This window comes from Balaenoptera physalus, assembly GCF_965194825.1.
Source record: "Balaenoptera physalus genome assembly, chromosome: 8".
Classification (NCBI taxonomy): Eukaryota; Metazoa; Chordata; class Mammalia; order Artiodactyla; family Balaenopteridae; genus Balaenoptera; species Balaenoptera physalus.
Genome location: NC_138887.1, coordinates 34,847,223 through 34,872,364, shown reverse-complemented (window position 1 = coordinate 34,872,364; position 25,142 = coordinate 34,847,223).

Below are 25,142 nucleotides of genomic sequence, written 5' to 3'. Positions count from 1 at the left end.
TGCTCTGTGGACAAGAACCTCCACTTCGTTACACCTTAAATATCCCAGGAAAGAGAAAAATGGATAAAGAAGTTGTGGTCCTTATGTACAATGGAATATCACTCAGTCATGAAATCAACGTCATAAGGCTAGCAGCAGCATGATGAGTGAAATTAGGTACGACGATTCTAAGTGAAATAAGTCACACAGAAAAAGACACTTATCATAAGATATCACTTATAGAGGGAGTGTAAACACCGCTACCCTTGAACTGAATTACAAAACAGAACAGAGTCACACGTTTAGAAAACACACTATGGCTGCTTAACGGGAAAGGTGAGGTGGGGTGATGCATAAAACAAGGGTTTCAAATTAGCTCAGATACCGTTCCATAAACCCAATAGGTAATAGACAAGACCTACTCCTAGTTCAGTGAATTGGACTCAACACCCCCTATTCACCGCCCAAGAATATATCTGACTAGTAAGAATCTTAAAACCTATGTATTGATATCTCTCTGTAAGTGAGTCAAGTGGGTGTAAAGCGGCATAAACACAGCAGTGAAAAGCAGCTAAACCCCATTATAAAAATCAATTACTTTTAAAAACCCGTGAAACAAAGACAGTGAAAGAGAGAGAAATTCTTCCAAAATTCGTTCAGGAGCTGTGATGCCACCTGGATTGACCATATCTAGACCCACAGCTGATTGAGACATAAGGGTGGACACTCTTGGGGCTGAGAGGTTTGGTGAGGTTGGGTGAGCAAATGCAGACCCTTTAAAGTAATACTGCGTGGTACCCATCCCATGGGTCCCCAATCTCTAGGTTCAAGGGCATTTTCCTATATCGAAAACATGCATGAGAAACCCAGAAGATGGTACACCGTGTGATCGGGAAAGGTTTCTAAAACGCACCTCATTTCTCATCTCCTTGTGCGCGGGTTCGCCATTCCAGCCGCTTTACAAGCAATCTCCCTCCTTGGAGAATCAGCACCTTTAACCTCCTGTTCCGTATAGGTTGCAATTTGTCCTGAGGATGAACGGAAAGAGGGGGAACCAATGAGAGACTAGCTCTAGGTGTTGGGACAGGCACAGGTCACTCTATTTTCCCATCAGGAAGAAGAATTAACCACAGGCTCAGCCTGCCGCCCGTGACCAGATTAGGGCCTGAAGCAATCCTGCGCTTTTGCGGCCAGCTCCCAAGAAAGCGAGTTGAAAAATGGAGCTCAGGGGCACTGCAATTCACAAACCTGCAGACTTATAAATGATCACTCTCGTCCACAAATATATTGAGGGAAGGCAACGAAGAGGATTTGAAAGCAAGGCAGAATTGCAGGAAACAGATTTCAGGAGGGAGATTTGAATGGCCTTTAAAGCACAGGAAAAGCGGCAAAACCTCGACAATGATGCCCTTGGCCAATAGGGGCGTATGCGTTTTTTCCTGAATATATTCAGGAAAAAACGCATACGCCCTTTTTGGCCAACCAAGCAACCTGGAAAGGCAAATCAGCGCTACGAAGAAGTCTCGCTTCCCATCGGTCAAAAGCTCCATGCTGAATAAAGTGTCAAAACAAGAAATGCAGGACAGGCCATGGAGAAACGGGAGCCTTGCTACGCTGATGGGCGAGATGTAAATTGACAACAGCCACTCTCGAGAAGTGTACGGTGTGTCCTGAAACATCTAAAAAACTCAGCTTAGAGAGCATAGGGCACTTCCACTTATGGGCGTATAAATTGGGAAAACTAAAAATCAGCAAGACACAGGCACCCCAAAGTTTAGGGCTGCTCTGTTGACAAGAACCTCGACTTCGTTACACCTTAAATATCCCAGGAAAGAGAAAAATGGATAAAGAAGTTGTGGTCCATATGTACAATGGAATATCACTCAGCCATGAAATCAACGTCATAAGGCTAGCAGCAGCATGATGAGTGGATTTAGGTACGACGATTCTAAGTGAAATAAGTCACACAAAAAAAGACACTTATCATAAGATAAAACTTATAGAGGGAGTGTAAACACCGCTACCCTTGAACTGAATTACAAAACAGAACAGAGTCACACGTTTAGAAAACACACTATGGCTGCTTAACGGGAAAGGTGAGGTGGGGTGATGCATAAAACAAGGGTTTCAAATTAGCTCAGATACCGTTCCATAAACCCAATAGGTAATAGACAAGACCTACTCCTAGTTCAGTGAATTGGACTCAACACCCCCTATTCTCCGCCCAAGAATATATCTGACTAGTAAGAATCTTAAAACCTATGTATTGATATCTCTCTGTAAGTGAGTCAAGTAGGTGTAAAACGGCATAAACACAGCAGTGAAAAGCAGCTAAACCCCATTATAAAAATCAATTACTTTTAAAAACCCGTGAAACAAAGACAGTGAAAGAGAGAGAAATTCTTCCAAAATTCGTTCAGGAGCTGTGCTGCCACCTGGATTGACCATATCTAGACCCACAGCTGATTGAGACATAAGGCTGGACACTCTTGGGGCTGAGAGGTTTGGTGAGGTTGGGTGAGCAAATGCAGACCCTTTAAAGTAATACTGCGTGGTACCCATCCCATGGGTCCCAAATCTCCAGGTTCAAGGGCATTTTCCTACATCGAAAACATGCATGAGAAACCCAGAAGATGGTACACCGTGTGATCGGGAAAGGTTTCTAAAACGCACCGCATTTCTCATCTCCTTGTGCGCGGGTTCGCCATTCCAGCCGCTTTACTATCAATCTCCCTCCTTTGAGAATCAGCACCTTTAACCTCCTGTTCCGTACAGGTTGCAATTTGTCCTGAGGATGAACGGGAAGAGGGGGAACCAATGAGAGACTAGCTCTAGGTGTTGGGACAGGCACAGGTCACTCTATTTTCCCATCAGGAAGAAGAATTAACCACAGGCTCAGCCTGCCGCCCGGGACCAGAGTAGGGCCTGAAGCAATCCTGCGCTTTTGCGGCCAGCTCCCAAGAAAGCGAGTTGAAAAATGGAGCTCAGGGGCACTGCAATTCACAAACCTGCAGACTTATAAATGATCACTCTCGTCCACAAATATATTGAGGGAAGGCAACGAAGAGGATTTGAAAGCAAGGCAGAATTGCAGGAAACAGATTTCAGGAGGGAGATTCGAATCGCCTTTAAAGCACAGGAAAAGCGGCAAAACCTGGACAATGATGCCCTTGGCCAAAAAGGGCGTATGCGTTTTTTCCTGAATATATTCAGGAAAAAACGCATACGCCCTTTTTGGCCAACCAAGCAACCTGGAAAGGCAAATCAGCGCTACAAAGAAGTCTCGCTTCCCATCGGTCAAAAGGGCCATGCTGAATAAAGTGTCAAAACCAGAAATGCAGGACAGGCCATGGAGAAACGGGAGCCTTGCTACGCTGATGGACAGTATGTAAATTGACAACAGCCACTCTGGAGAAGTGTACCGTGTGTCCTGAAACATCTAAAAAACTCAACTTAGAGAGCATAGGGCACTTCCACTTATGGGCGTATAAATTGGGAAAACTAAAAATCAGCAAGACACAGGCACCCCAAAGTTTAGGCCTGCTCTGTTGACAAGAACCTCCACTTCTTTACACCTTAAATATCCCAGGAAAGAGAAAAATAGATAAAGAAGTTGTGGTCCTTATGTACAATGGAATATCACTCAGCCATGAAATCAACGTCATAAGGCTAGCAGCAGCATGATGAGTGGATTTAGGTACGACGATTCTAAGTGAAATAAGTCACACAGAAAAAGACACTTATCATAAGATATCACTTATAGAGGGAGTGTAAACACCGCTACCCTTGAACTGAATTACAAAACAGAACAGAGTCACACGTTTAGAAAACACACTATGGCTGCTTAACGGGAAAGGTGAGGTGGGGTGATGCATAAAACAAGGGTTTCAAATTAGCTCAGATACCGTTCCATAAACCCAATATATAATAGACAAGACTTACTCCTAGCTCAGTGAATTGGACTCAACACCCCCTATTCACCGCCCAAGAATATATCTGACTAGTAAGAATCTTAAAACCTATGTATTGATATCTCTCTGTAAGTGAGTCAAGTGGGTGTAAAGCGGCATAAACACAGCAGTGAAAAGCAGCTAAACCCCATTATAAAAATCAATTACTTTTAAAAACCCGTGAAACAAAGACAGTGAAAGAGAGAGAAATTCTTCCAAAATTCGTTCAGGGGCTGTGATGCCACCTGGATTGACCATATCTAGACCCACAGCTGATTGAGACATAAGGCTGGACACTCTTGGGGCTGAGAGGTTTGGTGAGGTTGGGTGAGCAAACGCAGACCCTTTAAAGTAATACTGCGTGGTACCCATCCCATGGGTCCCAAATCTCCAGGTTCAAGGGCATCTTCCTACATCGAAAACATGCATGAGAAACCCAGAAGATGGTACACCGTGTGATCGGGAAAGGTTTCTAAAACGCACCTCATTTCTCATCTCCTTGTGCGCGGGTTCGCCATTCCAGCCGCTTTACAAGCAATCTCCCTCCTTGGAGAATCAGCACCTTTAACCTCCTGTTCCGTACAGGTTGCAATTTGTCCTGAGGATGAACGGAAAGAGGGGGAACCAATGAGAGACTAGCTCTAGGTGTTGGGACAGGCACAGGTCGCTCTATTTTCCCATCAGGAAGAAGAATTAACCACATGCTCAGCCTGCCGCCCGGGACCAGAGTAGGGCCTGAAGCAATCCTGCGCTTTTGCGGCCAGCTCCCAAGAAAGCGAGTTGAAAAATGGAGCTCAGGGGCACTGCAATTCACAAACCTGCAGACTTATAAATGATCACTCTCGTCCACAAATATATTGAGGGAAGGCAACGAAGAGGATTTGAAAGCAAGGCAGAATTGCAGGAAACAGATTTCAGGAGGGAGATTCGAATCGCCTTTAAAGCACAGGAAAAGCGGCAAAACCTCGACAATGATGCCCTTGGCCAAAAAGGGCGTATGCGTTTTTTCCTGAATATATTCAGGAAAAAACGCATACGCCCTTTTTGGCCAACCAAGCAACCTGGAAAGGCAAATCAGCGCTACAAAGAAGTATCGCTTCCCATCGGTCAAGAGGGCCATGCTGAATAAAGTGTCAAAACCAGAAATGCAGGACAGGCCATGGAGAAACGGGAGCCTGGCTACGCTGATGGGCGAGATGTAAATTGACAACAGCCACTCTGGAGAAGTGTACGGTGTGTCCTGAAACATCTAAAAAACTCAGCTTAGAGATCATAGGGTACTTCCACACATGGGCGTATAAATTGGGAAAACTAAAAATCAGCAAGACACAGGCACCCCAAAGTTTAGGGCTGCTCTGTTGACAAGAACCTCCACTTCCTTACACCTTAAATATCCCAGGAAAGAGAAAAATGGATAAAGAAGTTGTGGTCCTTATGTACAATGGAATATCACTCAGCCATGAAATCAACGTCATAAGGCTAGCAGCAGCATGATGAGTGGATTTAGGTACGACGATTCTAAGTGAAATAAGTCACACAGAAAAAGACACTTATCATAAGATATCACTTATAGAGGGAGTGTAAACACCGCTATCCTTGAACTGAATTACAAAACAGAACAGAGTCACACGTTTAGAAAACACACTATGGCTGCTTAACGGGAAAGGTGAGGTGGGGTGATGCATAAAACAAGGGTTTCAAATTAGCTCAGATACCGTTCCATAAACCCAATAGGTAATAGACAAGACCTACTCCTAGTTCAGTGAATTGGACTCAACACCCCCTATTCACCGCCCAAGAATATATCTGACTAGTAAGAATCTTAAAACCTATGTATTGATATCTCTCTGTAAGTGAGTCAAGTGGGTGTAAAGCGGCATAAACACAGCAGTGAAAAGCAGCTAAACCCCATTATAAAAATCAATTACTTTTAAAAACCCGTGAAACAAAGACAGTGAAAGAGAGAGAAATTCTTCCAAAATTCGTTCAGGGGCTGTGATGCCACCTGGATTGACCATATCTAGACCCACAGCTGATTGAGACATAAGGGTGGACACTCTTGGGGCTGAGAGGTTTGGTGAGGTTGGGTGAGCAAACGCAGACCCTTTAAAGTAATACTGCGTGGTACCCATCCCATGGGTCCCAAATCTCCAGGTTCAAGGGCATCTTCCTACATCGAAAACATGCATGAGAAACCCAGAAGATGGTACACCGTGTGATCGGGAAAGGTTTCTAAAACGCACCTCATTTCTCATCTCCTTGTGCGCGGGTACGCCATTCCAGCCGCTTTACAAGCAATCTCCCTCCTTGGAGAATCAGCACCTTTAACCTCCTGTTCCGTATAGGTTGCAATTTGTCCTGAGGATGAACGGAAAGAGGGGGAACCAATGAGAGACTAGCTCTAGGTGTTGGGACAGGCACAGGTCACTGTATTTTCCCATCAGGAAGAAGAATTAACCACAGGCTCAGCCTGCCGCCCGGGACCAGAGTAGGGCCTGAAGCAATCCTGCGCTTTTGCGGCCAGCTCCCAAGAAAGCGAGTTGAAAAATGGAGCTCAGGGGCACTGCAATTCACAAACCTGCAGACTTATAAATGATCACTCTCGTCCACAAATATATTGAGGGAAGGCAACGAAGAGGATTTGAAAGCAAGGCAGAATTGCAGGAAACAGATTTCAGGAGGGAGATTCGAATCGCCTTTAAAGCACAGGAAAAGCGGCAAAATCTCGACAATGATGCCCATGGCCAAAAAGGGCGTATGCGTTTTTTCCTGAATATATTCAGGAAAAAACGCATACGCCCTTTTTGGCGAACCAAGCAACCTGGAAAGGCAAATCAGCGCTACGAAGAAGTCTCGCTTCCCATCGGTCAAAACGGCCATGCTGAATAAAGTGTCAAAACAAGAAATGCAGGACAGGCCATGGAGAAACGGGAGCCTTGCTACGCTGATGGGCGAGATGTAAATTGACAACAGCCACTCTCGAGAAGTGTACGGTGTGTCCTGAAACATCTAAAAAACTCAGCTTAGAGAGCATAGGGCACTTCCACTTATGGGCGTATAAATTGGGAAAACTAAAAATCAGCAAGACACAGGCACCCCAAAGTTTAGGGCTGCTCTGTTGACAAGAACCTCCACTTCGTTACACCTTAAATATCCCAGGAAAGAGAAAAATGGATAAAGAAGTTGTGGTCCTTATGTACAATGGAATATCACTCAGTCATGAAATCAACGTCATAAGGCTAGCAGCAGCATGATGAGTGGAATTAGGTACGACGATTCTAAGTGAAATAAGTCACACAGAAAAAGACACTTATCATAAGATATCACTTATAGAGGGAGTGTAAACACCGCTACCCTTGAACTGAATTACAAAACAGAACAGAGTCACACGTTTAGAAAACACACTATGGCTGCTTAACGGGAAAGGTGAGGTGGGGTGATGCATAAAACAAGGGTTTCAAATTAGCTCAGATACCGTTCCATAAACCCAATAGGTAATAGACAAGACCTACTCCTAGTTCAGTGAATTGGACTCAACACCCCCTATTCACCGCCCAAGAATATATCTGACTAGTAAGAATCTTAAAACCTATGTATTGATATCTCTCTGTAAGTGAGTCAAGTGGGTGTAAAGCGGCATAAACACAGCAGTGAAAAGCAGCTAAACCCCATTATAAAAATCAATTACTTTTAAAAACCCGTGAAACAAAGACAGTGAAAGAGAGAGAAATTCTTCCAAAATTCGTTCAGGAGCTGTGATGCCACCTGGATTGACCATATCTAGACCCACAGCTGATTGAGACATAAGGGTGGACACTCTTGGGGCTGAGAGGTTTGGTGAGGTTGGGTGAGCAAATGCAGACCCTTTAAAGTAATACTGCGTGGTACCCATCCCATGGGTCCCCAATCGCTAGGTTCAAGGGCATTTTCCTACATCGAAAACATGCATGAGAAACCCAGAAGATGGTACACCGTGTGATCGGGAAAGGTTTCTAAAACGCACCTCATTTCTCATCTCCTTGTGCGCGGGTTCGCCATTCCAGCCGCTTTACAAGCAATCTCCCTCCTTGGAGAATCAGCACCTTTAACCTCCTGTTCCGTATAGGTTGCAATTTGTCCTGAGGATGAACGGAAAGAGGGGGAACCAATGAGAGACTAGCTCTAGGTGTTGGGACAGGCACAGGTCACTCTATTTTCCCATCAGGAAGAAGAATTCACCACAGGCTCAGCCTGCCGCCCATGACCAGATTAGGGCCTGAAGCAATCCTGCGCTTTTGCGGCCAGCTCCCAAGAAAGCGAGTTGAAAAATGGAGCTCAGGGGCACTGCAATTCACAAACCTGCAGACTTATAAATGATCACTCTCGTCCACAAATATATTGAGGGAAGGCAACGAAGAGGATTTGAAATCAAGGCAGAATTGCAGGAAACAGATTTCAGGAGGGAGATTTGAATGGCCTTTAAAGCACAGGAAAAGCGGCAAAACCTCGACAATGATGCCCTTGGCCAATAGGGGCGTATGCGTTTTTTCCTGAATATATTCAGGAAAAAACGCATACGCCCTTTTTGGCCAACCAAGCAACCTGGAAAGGCAAATCAGCGCTACGAAGAAGTCTCGCTTCCCATCGGTCAAAAGGTCCATGCTGAATAAAGTGTCAAAACAAGAAATGCAGGACAGGCCATGGAGAAACGGGAGCCTTGCTACGCTGATGGGCGAGATGTAAATTGACAACAGCCACTCTCGAGAAGTGTACGGTGTGTCCTGAAACATCTAAAAAACTCAGCTTAGAGAGCATAGGGCACTTCCACTTATGGGCGTATAAATTGGGAAAACTATAAATCAGCAAGACAAAGGCACCCCAAAGTTTAGGGCTGCTCTGTTGACAAGAACCTCCACTTCGTTACACCTTAAATATCCCAGGAAAGAGAAAAATGGATAAAGAAGTTGTGGTCCATATGTACAATGGAATATCACTCAGCCATGAAATCAACGTCATAAGGCTAGCAGCAGCATGATGAGTGGATTTAGGTAGGACGATTCTAAGTGAAATAAGTCACACAGAAAAAGACACTTATCATAAGATAAAACCTATAGAGGGAGTGTAAACACCGCTACCCTTGAACTGAATTACAAAACAGAACAGAGTCACACGTTTAGAAAACACACTATGGCTGCTTAACGGGAAAGGTGAGGTGGGGTGATGCATAAAACAAGGGTTTCAAATTAGCTCAGATACCGTTCCATAAACCCAATAGGTAATAGACAAGACCTACTCCTAGTTCAGTGAATTGGACTCAACACCCCCTATTCACCGCCCAAGAATATATCTGACTAGTAAGAATCTTAAAACCTATGTATTGATATCTCTCTGTAAGTGAGTCAAGTGGGTGTAAAACGGCATAAACACAGCAGTGAAAAGCAGCTAAACCCCATTATAAAAATCAATTACTTTTAAAAACCCGTGAAACAAAGACAGTGAAAGAGAGAGAAATTCTTCCAAAATTCGTTCAGGAGCTGTGCTGCCACCTGGATTGACCATATCTAGACCCACAGCTGATTGAGACATAAGGCTGGACACTCTTGGGGCTGAGAGGTTTGGTGAGGTTGGGTGAGCAAATGCAGACCCTTTAAAGTAATACTGCGTGGTACCCATCCCATGGGTCCCAAATCTCCAGGTTCAAGGGCATTTTCCTACATCGAAAACATGCATGAGAAACCCAGAAGATGGTACACCGTGTGATCGGGAAAGGTTTCTAAAACGCACCGCATTTCTCATCTCCTTGTGCGCGGGTTCGCCATTCCAGCCGCTTTACTATCAATCTCCCTCCTTGGAGAATCAGCACCTTTAACCTCCTGTTCCGTACAGGTTGCAATTTGTCCTGAGGATGAACGGGAAGAGGGGGAACCAATGAGAGACTAGCTCTAGGTGTTGGGACAGGCACAGGTCACTCTATTTTCCCATCAGGAAGAAGAATTAACCACAGGCTCAGCCTGCCGCCCGGGACCAGAGTAGGGCCTGAAGCAATCCTGCGCTTTTGCGGCCAGCTCCCAAGAAAGCGAGTTGAAAAATGGAGCTCAGGGGCACTGCAATTCACAAACCTGCAGACTTATAAATGATCACTCTCGTCCACAAATATATCGAGGGAAGGCAACGAAGAGGATTTGAAAGCAAGGCAGAATTGCAGGAAACAGATTTCAGGAGGGAGATTCGAATCGCCTTTAAAGCACAGGAAAAGCGGCAAAACCTGGACAATGATGCCCTTGGCCAAAAAGGGCGTATGCGTTTTTTCCTGAATATATTCAGGAAAAAACGCATACGCCCTTTTTGGCCAACCAAGCAACCTGGATAGGCAAATCAGCGCTACAAAGAAGTCTCGCTTCCCATCGGTCAAAAGGGCCATGCTGAATAAAGTGTCAAAACCAGAAATGCAGGACAGGCCATGGAGAAACGGGAGCCTTGCTACGCTGATGGACAGTATGTAAATTGACAACAGCCACTCTGGAGAAGTGTACCGTGTGTCCTGAAACATCTAAAAAACTCAACTTAGAGAGCATAGGGCACTTCCACTTATGGGCGTATAAATTGGGAAAACTAAAAATCAGCAAGACACAGGCACCCCAAAGTTTAGGGCTGCTCTGTTGACAAGAACCTCCACTTCTTTACACCTTAAATATCCCAAGAAAGAGAAAAATAGATAAAGAAGTTGTGGTCCTTATGTACAATGGAATATCACTCAGCCATGAAATCAACGTCATAAGGCTAGCAGCAGCATGATGAGTGGATTTAGGTACGACGATTCTAAGTGAAATAAGTCACACAGAAAAAGACACTTATCATAAGATATCACTTATAGAGGGAGTGTAAACACCGCTACCCTTGAACTGAATTACAAAACAGAACAGAGTCACACGTTTAGAAAACACACTATGGCTGCTTAACGGGAAAGGTGAGGTGGGGTGATGCATAAAACAAGGGTTTCAAATTAGCTCAGATACCGTTCCATAAACCCAATATATAATAGACAAGACTTACTCCTAGCTCAGTGAATTGGACTCAACACCCCCTATTCACCGCCCAAGAATATATCTGACTAGTAAGAATCTTAAAACCTATGTATTGATATCTCTCTGTAAGTGAGTCAAGTGGGTGTAAAGCGGCATAAACACAGCAGTGAAAAGCAGCTAAACCCCATTATAAAAATCAATTACTTTTAAAAACCCGTGAAACAAAGACAGTGAAAGAGAGAGAAATTCTTCCAAAATTCGTTCAGGGGCTGTGATGCCACCTGGATTGACCATATCTAGACCCACAGCTGATTGAGACATAAGGCTGGACACTCTTGGGGCTGAGAGGTTTGGTGAGGTTGGGTGAGCAAACGCAGACCCTTTAAAGTAATACTGCGTGGTACCCATCCCATGGGTCCCAAATCTCCAGGTTCAAGGGCATCTTCCTACATCGAAAACATGCATGAGAAACCCAGAAGATGGTACACCGTGTGATCGGGAAAGGTTTCTAAAACGTACCTCATTTCTCATCTCCTTGTGCGCGGGTTCGCCATTCCAGCCGCTTTACAAGCAATCTCCCTCCTTGGAGAATCAGCACCTTTAACCTCCTGTTCCGTACAGGTTGCAATTTGTCCTGAGGATGAACGGGAAGAGGGGGAACCAATGAGAGACTAGCTCTAGGTGTTGGGACAGGCACAGGTCACTCTATTTTCCCATCAGGAAGAAGAATTAACCACAGGCTCAGCCTGCCGCCCGGGACCAGAGTAGGGCCTGAAGCAATCCTGCGCTTTTGCGGCCAGCTCCCAAGAAAGCGAGTTGAAAAATGGAGCTCAGGGGCACTGCAATTCACAAACCTGCAGACTTATAAATGATCACTCTCGTCCACAAATATATCGAGGGAAGGCAACGAAGAGGATTTGAAAGCAAGGCAGAATTGCAGGAAACAGATTTCAGGAGGGAGATTCGAATCGCCTTTAAAGCACAGGAAAAGCGGCAAAACCTGGACAATGATGCCCTTCGCCAAAAAGGGCGTATGCGTTTTTTCCTGAATATATTCAGGAAAAAACGCATACGCCCTTTTTGGACAACCAAGCAACCTGGAAAGGCAAATCAGCGCTACAAAGAAGTCTCGCTTCCCATCGGTCAAAAGGGCCATGCTGAATAAAGTGTCAAAACCAGAAATGCAGGACGGGCCATGGAGAAACGGGAGCCTTGCTACGTTGATGGGCGAGATGTAAATTGACAACAGCCACTCTGGAGAAGTGTACGGTGTGTCCTGAAACATCTAAAAAACTCAGCTTAGGGAGCATAGGGCACTTCCACTTATGGGCGTATAAATTGGGAAAACTAAAAATCAGCAAGACACAGGCACACCAAAGTTTAGGGCTGCTCTGTTGACAAGAACCTCCACTTTGTTACACCTTAAATATCCCAGGAAAGAGAAAAATGGATAAAGAAGTTGTGGTCCTTATGTACAATGGAATATCACTCAGCCATGAAATCAACGTCATAAGGCTAGCAGCAGCATGATGAGTGGATTTAGGTACGACGATTCTAAGTGAAATAAGTCACACAGAAAAAGACACTTATCATAAGATATCACTTATAGAGGGAGTGTAAACACCGCTACCCTTGAACTGAATTACAAAACAGAACAGAGTCACACGTTTAGAAAACACACTATGGCTGCTTAACGGGAAAGGTGAGGTGGGGTGATGCATAAAACAAGGGTTTCAAATTAGCTCAGATACCGTTCCATAAACCCAATAGGTAATAGACAAGACCTACTCCTAGTTCAGTGAATTGGACTCAACACCCCCTATTCACCGCCCAAGAATATATCTGACTAGTAAGAATCTTAAAACCTATGTATTGATATCTCTCTGTAAGTGAGTCAAGTGGGTGTAAAGTGGCATAAACACAGCAGTGAAAAGCAGCTAAACCCCATTATAAAAATCAATTACTTTTAAAAACCCGTGAAACAAAGACAGTGAAAGAGAGAGAAATTCTTCCAAAATTCGTTAAGGGGCTGTGATGCCACCTGGATTGACCATATCTAGACCCACAGCTGATTGAGACATAAGGGTGGACACTCTTGGGGCTGAGAGGTTTGGTGAGGTTGTGTGAGCAAACGCAGACCCTTTAAAGTAATACTGCGTGGTACCCATCCCATGGGTCCCAAATCTCCAGGTTCAAGGGCATCTTCCTACATCGAAAACATGCATGAGAAACCCAGAAGATGGTACACCGTGTGATCGGGAAAGGTTTCTAAAACGCACCTCATTTCTCATCTCCTTGTGCGCGGGTTCGCCATTCCAGCCGCTTTACAAGCAATCTCCCTCCTTGGAGAATCAGCACCTTTAACCTCCTGTTCCGTACAGGTTGCAATTTGTCCTGAGGATGAACGGGAAGAGGGGGAACCAATGAGAGACTAGCTCTAGGTGTTGGGACAGGCACAGGTCACTCTATTTTCCCATCAGGAAGAAGAATTAACCACAGGCTCAGCCTGCCGCCCGGGACCAGAGTAGGGCCTGAAGCAATCCTGCGCTTTTGCGGCCAGCTCCCAAGAAAGCGAGTTGAAAAATGGAGCTCAGGGGCACTGCAATTCACAAACCTGCAGACTTATAAATGATCACTCTCGTCCACAAATATATTGAGGGAAGGCAACGAAGAGGATTTGAAAGCAAGGCAGAATTGCAGGAAACAGATTTCAGGAGGGAGACTCGAATCGCCTTTAAAGCACAGGAGAAGCGGCAAAACCTCGACAATGATGCCCTTGGCCAAAAAGGGCGTATGCGTTTTTCCCTGAATATATTCAGGAAAAAACGCATACGCCCTTTTTGGCCAACCAAGCAACCTGGAAAGGCAAATCAGCGCTACAAAGAAGTCTCGCTTCCCATCGGTCAAAAGGGCCATGCTGAATAAAGTGTCAAAACCAGAAATGCAGGACAGGCCATGGAGAAACGGGACCCTTGCTACGCTGATGGACAGGATGTAAATTGACAACAGCCACTCTGGAGAAGTGTACCGTGTGTCCTGAAACATCTAAAAAACTCAACTTAGAGAGCATAGGGCACTTCCACTTATGGGCGTATAAATTGGGAAAACTAAAAATCAACAAGACACAGGCACCCCAAAGTTTAGGGCTGCTCTGTTGACAAGAACCTCCACTTCATTACACCTTAAATATCCCAGGAAAAAGAAAAATGGATAAAGAAGTTGTGGTCCTTATGTACAATGGAATATCACTCAGCCATGAAATCAACGTCATAAGGCTAGCAGCAGCATGATGAGTGGATTTAGGTACGACGATTCTAAGTGAAATAAGTCACACAGAAAAAGACACTTATCATAAGATATCACTTATAGAGGGAGTGTAAACACCGCTACCCTTGAACTGAATTACAAAACAGAACAGAGTCACACGTTTAGAAAACACACTATGGCTGCTTAACGGGAAAGGTGAGGTGGGGTGATGCATAAAACAAGGGTTTCAAATTAGCTCAGATACCGTTCCATAAACCCAATATGTAATAGACAAGACTTACTCCTAGCTCAGTGAATTGGACTCAACACCCCCTATTCTCCGCCCAAGAACATATCTGACTAGTAAGAATCTTAAAACCTATGTATTGATATCTCTCTGTAAGTGAGTCAAGTGGGTGTAAAGCGGCATAAACACAGCAGTGAAAAGCAGCTAAACCCCATTATAAAAATCAATTACTTTTAAAAACCCTTGAAACAAAGACAGTGAAAGAGAGAGAAATTCTTCCAAAATTCGTTCAGGGGCTGTGATGCCACCTGCATTGACCATATCTAGACCCACAGCTGATTGAGACATAAGGGTGGACACTCTTGGGGCTGAGAGGTTTGGTGAGGTTGGGTGAGCAAACGCAGACCCTTTAAAGTAATACTGCGTGGTACCCATCCCATGGGTCCCAAATCTCCAGGTTCAAGGGCATCTTCCTACATCGAAAACATGCATGAGAAACCCAGAAGATGGTACACCGTGTGATCGGGAAAGGTTTCTAAAACGCACCTCATTTCTCATCTCCTTGTGCGCGGGTTCGCCATTCCAGCCGCTTCACAAGCAATCTCCCTCCTTGGAGAATCAGCACCTTTAACCTCCTGTTCCGTATAGGTTGCAATTTGTCCTGAGGATGAACGGAAAGAGGGGGAACCAATGAGAGACTAGCTCTTGGTGTTGGGACAGGCACAGGTCACTCTATTTTCCCATCAGGAAGAAGAATTAACCACAGGCTCAGCCTGCCGCCCGAGAACAGAGTAGGGCCTGAAGCAATCCTGCGCTTTTGCGGCCAGCTCCCAAGAGAGCGAGTTGAAAAATGGAGCTCAGGGGCACTGCAATTCACAAACCTGCAGACTTATAAATGATCACTCTCGTCCACAAATATATTGAGGGAAGGCAACGAAGAGGATTTGAAAGCAAGGCAGAATTGCAGGAAACAGATTTCAGGAGGGAGACTCGAATCGCCTTTAAAGCACAGGAGAAGCGGCAAAACCTCGACAATGATGCCCTTGGCCAAAAAGGGCGTATGCGTTTTTCCCTGAATATATTCAGGAAAAAACGCATACGCCCTTTTTGGCCAACCAAGCAACCTGGAAAGGCAAATCAGCGCTACAAAGAAGTCTCGCTTCCCATCGGTCAAAAGGGCCATGCTGAATAAAGTGTCAAAACCAGAAATGCAGGACAGGCCATGGAGAAACGGGAGCCTTGCTACGTTGATGGGCGAGATGTAAATTGACAACAGCCACTCTGGAGAAGTGTACGGTGTGTCCTGAAACATCTAAAAAACTCAGCTTAGAGAGCATAGGGCACTTCCACTTATGGGCGTATAAATTGGGAAAACTAAAAATCAGCAAGACACAGGCACACCAAAGTTTAGGGCTGCTCTGTTGACAAGAACCTCCACTTTGTTACACCTTAAATATCCCAGGAAAGAGAAAAATGGATAAAGAAGTTGTGGTCCTTATGTACAATGGAATATCACTCAGCCATGAAATCAACGTCATAAGGCTAGCAGCAGCATGATGAGTGGATTTAGGTACGACGATTCTAAGTGAAATAAGTCACACAGAAAAAGACACTTATCATAAGATATCACTTATAGAGGGAGTGTAAACACCGCTACCCTTGAACTGAATTACAAAACAGAACAGAGTCACACGTTTAGAAAACACACTATGGCTGCTTAACGGGAAAGGTGAGGTGGGGTGATGCATAAAACAAGGGTTTCAAATTAGCTCAGATACCGTTCCATAAACCCAATAGGTAATAGACAAGACCTACTCCTAGTTCAGTGAATTGGACTCAACACCCCCTATTCACCGCCCAAGAATATATCTGACTAGTAAGAATCTTAAAACCTATGTATTGATATCTCTCTGTAAGTGAGTCAAGTGGGTGTAAAGCGGCATAAACACAGCAGTGAAAAGCAGCTAAACCCCATTATAAAAATCAATTACTTTTAAAAACCCGTGAAACAAAGACAGTGAAAGAGAGAGAAATTCTTCCAAAATTCGTTCAGGGGCTGTGATGCCACCTGGATTGACCATATCTAGACCCACAGCTGATTGAGACATAAGGGTGGACACTCTTGGGGCTGAGAGGTTTGGTGAGGTTGTGTGAGCAAACGCAGACCCTTTAAAGTAATACTGCGTGGTACCCATCCCATGGGTCCCAAATCTCCAGGTTCAAGGGCATCTTCCTACATCGAAAACATGCATGAGAAACCCAGAAGATGGTACACCGTGTGATCGGGAAAGGTTTCTAAAACGCACCTCATTTCTCATCTCCTTGTGCGCGGGTTCGCCATTCCAGCCGCTTTACAAGCAATCTCCCTCCTTGGAGAATCAGCACCTTTAACCTCCTGTTCCGTACAGGTTGCAATTTGTCCTGAGGATGAACGGGAAGAGGGGGAACCAATGAGAGACTAGCTCTAGGTGTTGGGACAGGCACAGGTCACTCTATTTTCCCATCAGGAAGAAGAATTAACCACAGGCTCAGCCTGCCGCCCGGGACCAGAGTAGGGCCTGAAGCAATCCTGCGCTTTTGCGGCCAGCTCCCAAGAAAGCGAGTTGAAAAATGGAGCTCAGGGGCACTGCAATTCACAAACCTGCAGACTTATAAATGATCACTCTCGTCCACAAATATATCGAGGGAAGGCAACGAAGAGGATTTGAAAGCAAGGCAGAATTGCAGGAAACAGATTTCAGGAGGGAGATTCGAATCGCCTTTAAAGCACAGGAAAAGCGGCAAAACCTCGACAATGATGCCCTTGGCCAAAAAGGGCGTATGCGTTTTTTCCTGAATATATTCAGGAAAAAACGCATACGCCCTTTTTGGCCAACCAAGCAACCTGGAAAGGCAAATCAGCGCTACAAAGAAGTCTCGCTTCCCATCGGTCAAAAGGTCCATGCTGAATAAAGTGTCAAAACCAGAAATGCAGGACAGGCCATGGAGAAACGGGAGCCTGGCTACGCTGATGGGCGAGATGTAAATTGACAACAGCCACTCTGGAGAAGTGTACGGTGTGTCCTGAAACATCTAAAAAACTCAACTTAGAGAGCATAGGGCACTTCCACTTATGGGCGTATAAATTGGGAAAACTAAAAATCAGCAAGACACAGGCACACCAAAGTTTAGGGCTGCTCTGTTGACAAGAACCTCCACTTTGTTACACCTTAAATATCCCAGGAAAGAGAAAAATGGATAAAGAAGTTGTGGTCCTTATGGACAATGGAATATCACTCAGCCATGAAATCAACGTCATAAGGCTAGCAGCAGCATGATGAGTGGATTTAGGTACGACGATTCTAAGTGAAATAAGTCACACAGAAAAAGACACTTATCATAAGATATCACTTATAGAGGGAGTGTAAACACCGCTACCCTTGAACTGAATTACAAAACAGAACCGAGTCACACGTTTAGAAAACACACTATGGCTGCTTAACGGGAAAGGTGAGGTGGGGTGATGCATAAGACAAGGGTTTCAAATTAGCTCAGATACCGTTCCATAAACCCAATATGTAATAGACAAGACTTACTCATAGCTCAGTGAATTGGACTCAACACCCCCTATTCACCGCCCAAGAATATATCTGACTAGTAAGAATCTTAAAACCTATGTATTGATATCTCTCTGTAAGTGAGTCAAGTGGGTGTAAAGCGGCATAAACACAGCAGTGAAAAGCAGCTAAACCCCATTATAAAAATCAATTACTTTTAAAAACCCGTGAAACAAAGACAGTGAAAGAGAGAGAAATTCTTCCAAAATTCGTTCAGGGGCTGTGATGCCACCTGGATTGACCATATCTAGACCCACAGCTGATTGAGACATAAGGGTGGACACTCTTGGGGCTGAGAGGTTTGGTGAGGTTGGGTGAGCAAACGCAGACCCTTTAAAGTAATACTGCGTGGTACCCATCCCATGGGTCCCAAATCTCCAGGTTCAAGGGCATCTTCCTACATCGAAAACATGCATGAGAAACCCAGAAGATGGTACACCGTGTGATCGGGAAAGGTTTCTAAAACGCACCTCATTTCTCATCTCCTTGTGCGCGGGTTCGCCATTCCAGCCGCTTTACAAGCAATCTCCCTCCTTGGAGAATCAGCACCTTTAACCTCCTGTTCCGTACAGGTTGCAATTTCTCCTGAGGATGAACGGGAAGAGGGGGAACCAATGAGAGACTAGCTCTAGGTGTTGGGACAGGCACAGGTCACTCTATTTTCCCATCAGGAAGAAGAATTCACCACAGGCTCAGCCTGCCGCACGGGACCAGAGTAGAGCCTGAAGCAATCCTGCGCTTTTGCGGCCAGCTCCCAAGAAAGCGAGTTGAAAAATGGAGCTCAGGGGCACTGCAATTCACAAACCTGCAGACTTATAAATGATCACTCTCGTCCACAAATATATTGAGGGAAGGCAACGAAGAGGATTTGAAAGCAAGGCAGAATTGCAGGAAACAGATTTCAGGAGGGAGATTCGAATCGCCTTTAAAGCACAGGAAAAACGGCAAAACCTCGAAAATGATGCCCTTGGCCAAAAAGGGCGTATGCGTTTTTTCCTGAATATATTCAGGAAAAAACGCATACGCCCTTTTTGGCCAACCAAGCAACCTGGAAAGGCAAATCAGCGCTACAAAGAAGTCTCGCTTCCCATCGGTCAAAAGGGCCATGCTGAATAAAGTGTCAAAACCAGAAATGCAGGACAGGCCATGGAGAAACGGGACCCTTGCTACGCTGATGGACAGGATGTAAATTGACAACAGCCACTCTGGAGAAGTGTACGGTGTGTCCTGAAACATCTAAAAAACTCAACTTAGAGAGCATAGGGCACTTCCACTTATGGGCGTATAAATTGGGAAAACTAAAAATCAACAAGACACAGGCACCCCAAAGTTTAGGGCTGCTTTGTTGACAAGAACCTCCACTTCATTATACCTTAAATATCCCAGGAAAAAGAAAAATGGATAAAGAAGTTGTGGTCCTTATGTACAATGGAATATCACTCAGCCATGAAATCAACGTCATAAGGCTAGCAGCAGCATGATGAGTGGATTTAGGTACGACGATTCTAAGTGAAATAAGTCACACAGAAAAAGACACTTATCATAAGATATCACTTATAGAGGGAGTGTAAACACCGCTACCCTTGAACTGAATTACAAAACAGAACAGAGTCACACGTTTAGAAAACACACTATGGCTGCTTAACGGGAAAGGTGAGGTGGGGTGATGCATAAAACAAGGGTTTCAAATTAGCTCAGATACCGTTCCATAAACCCAATATGTAATAGACAAGACTTACTCCTAGCTCAGTGAATTGGACTCAACACCCCCTATTCTCCGCCCAAGAACATATCTGACTAGTAAGAATCTTAAAACCTATGTATTGATATCTCTCTGTAAGTGAGTCAAGTGGGTGTAAAGCGGCATAAACACAGCAGTGAAAAGCAGCTAAACCCCATTATAAAAATCAATTACTTTTAAAAACCCGTGAAACAAAGACAGTGAAAGAGAGAGAAATTCTTACAAAATTCGTTCAGGGGCTGTGATGCCAACTGGATTGAGCATATCTAGACCCACAGCTGATTGAGACATAAGGGTGGACACTCTTGGGGCTGAGAGATTTGTTGAGGTTGGGTGAGCAAACGCAGACCCTTTAAAGTAATACTGCGTGATACCCATCCCATGGGTCCCAAATCTCCAGGTTCAAGGGCATCTTCCTACATCGAAAACATGCATGAGAAACCCACAAGATGGTAAATCGTGTGATCGGGAAACGTTTCTAAAACGCACCTAATTTCTCATCTCCTTGTGCTCGGGTTCGCCATTCCAGCCGCTTTACTAGCAATCTCCCTCTTTAAAGAATAAGCACATTTAACCTCCTGTTCCGTACAGGTTGCAATTTGTCCTGAGGATGAACGGGAAGAGGGGGAACCAATGAGAGACTAGCTCTAGGTGTTGGGAGAGGCACAGGTCACTCTATTTTCCCATCAGGAAGAAGAATTAACCACAGGCTCAGCCTGCCGCCCGGGACCAGAATAGGGCCTGAAGCAATCCTGCGCTTTTGCGGCCAGCTCCCAAGAAAGCGAGTTGAAAATTGGAGCTCAGGGGCACTGCAGTTCACAAACCTGCAGTCTTATAAATGTTCACTCTCGTCCACAAATATATCGAGGGAAGGCAACGAAGAGGATTTGAAAGCAAGGCAGAATTGCAGGAAACAGATTTCAGGAGGGAGATTCGAATCGCCTTTAAAGCACAGGAAAAGCGGTAAAACCTCGACAATGATGCCCTTGGCCAAAAAGGGCGTATGCGTTTTTTCCTGAATATATTCAGGAAAAAACGCATACGCCCTTTTTGGCCAACCAAGCAACCTGGAAAGGCAAATCAGCGTTACAAAGAAGTCTCGCTTCCCATCGTTCAAAAGGGCCATGCTGAATAAAGTGTCAAAACCAGAAATGCAGGACAGGCCATGGAGAAACGGGAGCCTTGCTACGCTGATGGGCAGGATGTAAATTGCCAACAGCCACTCTGGAGAAGTGTACGGTGTGTCCTGAAACATCTAAAAAACTCAGCTTAGAGAGCATAGGGCACTTCCACTCATGGGCGTATAAATTGGGAAAACTAAAAATCAGCAAGACACAGGCACCCCAACTTTTAGGGCTGCTCTGTTGACAAGAACCTCCACTTCGTTACACCTTAAATATCCCAGGAAAGAGAAAAATGGATAAAGAAGTTGTGGTCCTTATGTACAATGGAATATCACTCAGCCATGAAATCAACGTCATAAGGCTAGTAGCAGCATGATGAGTGGATTGAGGTACGACGATTCTAAGTGAAATAAGTCACACAGAAAAAGACACTTATCATAAGATATCACTTATAGAGGGAACATAAAAACCACTACCCTTGAACTGAATTACAAAACAGAACAGAGTCACACGTTTAGAAAACACACTATGGCTGCTTAACGGGAAAGGTGAGGTGGGGTGATGCATAAAACAAGGGTTACAAATTAGCTCAGATACCGTTCCATAAACCCAATATGTAATAGACAAGACCTATTCCTAGCTCAGTGAATTGGACTCAACACCCCCTATTCACCGCCCAAGAATATATCTGATTAGTAAGAATCTTAAAACCTATGTATTGATATCTCTCTGTAAGTGAGTCAAGTGGGTGTAAAGCGGCATAAACACAGCTGTGAAAAACAGCTAAACCCCATTATAAAAATCAATTACTTTTAAAAACCCGTGACACAAAGACAGTGAAAGAGAGAGAAATTCTTACAAAATTCGTTCAGGGGCTGTGATGCCAACTGGATTGAGCATATCTAGACCCACAGCTGATTGAGACATAAGGGTGGACACTCTTGGGGCTGAGAGATTTGTTGAGGTTGGGTGAGCAAACGCAGACCCTTTAAAGTAATACTGCGTGGTACCCATCCCATGGGTCCCAAATCTCCAGGTTCAAGGGCATCTTCCTACATCGAAAACATGCATGAGAAACCCACAAGATGGTAAATCGTGTGATCGGGAAACGTTTCTAAAACGCACCTAATTTCTCATCTCCTTGTGCTCGGGTTCGCCATTCCAGCCGCTTTACTAGCAATCTCCCTCTTTAAAGAATAAGCACATTTAACCTCCTGTTCCGTACAGGTTGCAATTTGTCCTGAGGATGAACGGGAAGAGGGGGAACCAATGAGAGACTAGCTCTAGGTGTTGGGAGAGGCACAGGTCACTCTATTTTCCCATCAGGAAGAAGAATTAACCACAGGCTCAGCCTGCCGCCCGGGACCAGAATAGGGCCTGAAGCAATCCTGCGCTTTTGCGGCCAGCTCCCAAGAAAGCGAGTTGAAAATTGGAGCTCAGGGGCACTGCAGTTCACAAACCTGCAGTCTTATAAATGTTCACTCTCGTCCACAAATATATCGAGGGAAGGCAACGAAGAGGATTTGAAAGCAAGGCAGAATTGCAGGAAACAGATTTCAGGAGGGAGATTCGAATCGCCTTTAAAGCACAGGAAAAGCGGTAAAACCTCGACAATGATGCCCTTGGCCAAAAAGGGCGTATGCGTTTTTTCCTGAATATATTCAGGAAAAAACGCATACGCCCTTTTTGGCCAACCAAGCAACCTGGAAAGGCAAATCAGCGTTACAAAGAAGTCTCGCTTCCCATCGTTCAAAAGGGCCATGCTGAATAAAGTGTCAAAACCAGAAATGCAGGACAGGCCATGGAGAAACGGGAGCCTTGCTACGCTGATGGGCAGGATGTAAATTGCCAACAGCCACTCTGGAGAAGTGTACGGTGTGTCCTGAAACATCTAAAAAACTCAGCTTAGAGAGCATAGGGCACTTCCACTCATGGGCGTATAAATTGGGAAAACTAAAAATCAGCAAGACACAGGCACCCCAACTTTTAGGGCTGCTCTGTTGACAAGAACCTCCACTTCGTTACACCTTAAATATCCCAGGAAAGAGAAAAATGGATAAAGAAGTTGTGGTCCTTATGTACAATGGAATATCACTCAGCCATGAAATCAACGTCATAAGGCTAGTAGCAGCATGATGAGTGGATTGAGGTACGACGATTCTAAGTGAAATAAGTCACACAGAAAAAGACACTTATCATAAGATATCACTTATAGAGGGAACATAAAAACCACTACCCTTGAACTGAATTACAAAACAGAACAGAGTCACACGTTTAGAAAACACACTATGGCTGCTTAACGGGAAAGGTGAGGTGGGGTGATGCATAAAACAAGGGTTTCAAATTAGCTCAGATACCGTTCCATAAACCCAATAAGTAATAGACAAGACCTACTCCTAGTTCAGTGAATTGGACTCAACACCCCCGATTCACCTCGCAAGAATATATCTGACTAGTAAGAATCTTAAAACCTATGTATTGATATCTCTCTGTAAGTGAGTCAAGTGGGTGTAAAGCAGCATAAACACAGCAGTGAAAAGCAGATAAACCCCATTATAAAAATCAATTACTTTTAAAAACCCGTGAAACAAAGACAGTGAAAGAGAGAGAAATTCTTACAAAATTCGTTCAGGGGCTGTGATGCCACCTGGATTGACCATATCTAGACCCACAGCTGATTGAGACATAAGGGTGGACACTCTTGGGGCTGAGAGGTTTGCTGAGGTTGGGTGAGCAAATGCACACCCTTTAAAGTAATACTGCGTGGTACCCATCCCATGGGTCCCAAATCTCCAGGTTCAAGGGCATCTTCCTACATAGAAAACATACATGAGAAACCCAGAAGTCACACACCGTGTGATCGGGAAAGGTTTCTAAAACGCACCTAATTTCTCATCTCCTTGTGCTCGGGTTCGCCATTCCAGCCGCTTTACTAGCAATCTCCCTCTTTGAAGAATCAGCACCTTTAACCTCCTGTTCCGTACAGGTTGCAATTTGTCCTGAGGATGAACGGGAAGAGGGGGAACCAATGAGAGACTAGCTCTAGGTGTTGGGACAGGCACAGGTCACTCTATTTTCCCACCAAGAAGAAGAATTAACCACAGGCTCAGCCTGCCGCCCGGGACCAGAATAGGGACTGAAGCAATCCTGCGCTTTTGCGGCCAGCTCCCAAGGAAGCGAGTTGAAAAATGGAGCTCAGGGGCACTGCAATTCACAAACCTGCAGTCTTATAAATGATCACTCTCGTCCACAAATATCTTGAGGGAAGGCAACGAAGAGGATTTGAAAGCAAGGCAGAATTGCAGGAAACAGATTTCAGGAGGGAGATTCGAATCGCCTTTAAAGCACAGGAAAAGCGGCAAAACCTCGACAATGATGCCCTTGGCCAAAAAGGGCGTATGCGTTTTTTCCTGAATATATTCAGGAAAAAACGCATACGCCCTTTTTGGCCAACCAAGCAACCTGGAAAGGCAAATCAGCGCTACAAAGAAGTATCGCTTCCCATCAGTCAAAAGGTCCATGCTGAGTAAAGTGTCAAAACCAGAAATGCAGGACAGGCCATGGAGAAACGGGAGCCTTGCTACGCTGATGGGCAGGATGTAAATTGCCAACAGCCACTCTGGAGAAGTGTACGGTGTGTCCTGAAACATCTAAAAAACTCAGATTAGAGAGCATAGGGCACTTCCACTCATGGGCGTATAAATTGGGAAAACTAAAAATCAGCAAGACACAGGCACCCCAAAGTTTAGGGCTGCTCTGTTGACAAGAACCTCCACTTTGTTACACCTTAAATATCCCAGGAAAGAGAAAAATGGATAAAGAAGTTGTGGTCCTTATGTACAATGGAATATCACTCAGCCATGAAATCAACGTCATAAGGCTAGTAGCAGCATGATGAGTGGATTTAGGTACGACGATTCTAAGTGAAATAATTTACACAGAAAAAGACACTTATCATAAGATATCACTTATAGAGGGAATGTAAAAACAGCTACCCTTGAACTGATTTACAAAACAGAACAGAGTCACACGTTTAGAAAACACACTATGGCTGCTTAACGGGAAAGGTGAGGTGGGGTGATGCATAAAACAAGGGTTTCAAATCAGCTCAGATACCGTTCCATAAACCCAATATGTAATAGACAAGACCTACTCCTAGCTCAGTGAATTGGACTCAACACCCCCTATTCACCGCCCAAGAATATTTCTGACTAGTAAGAATCTGAAAACCTATGTATTGATATCTCTCTGGAAG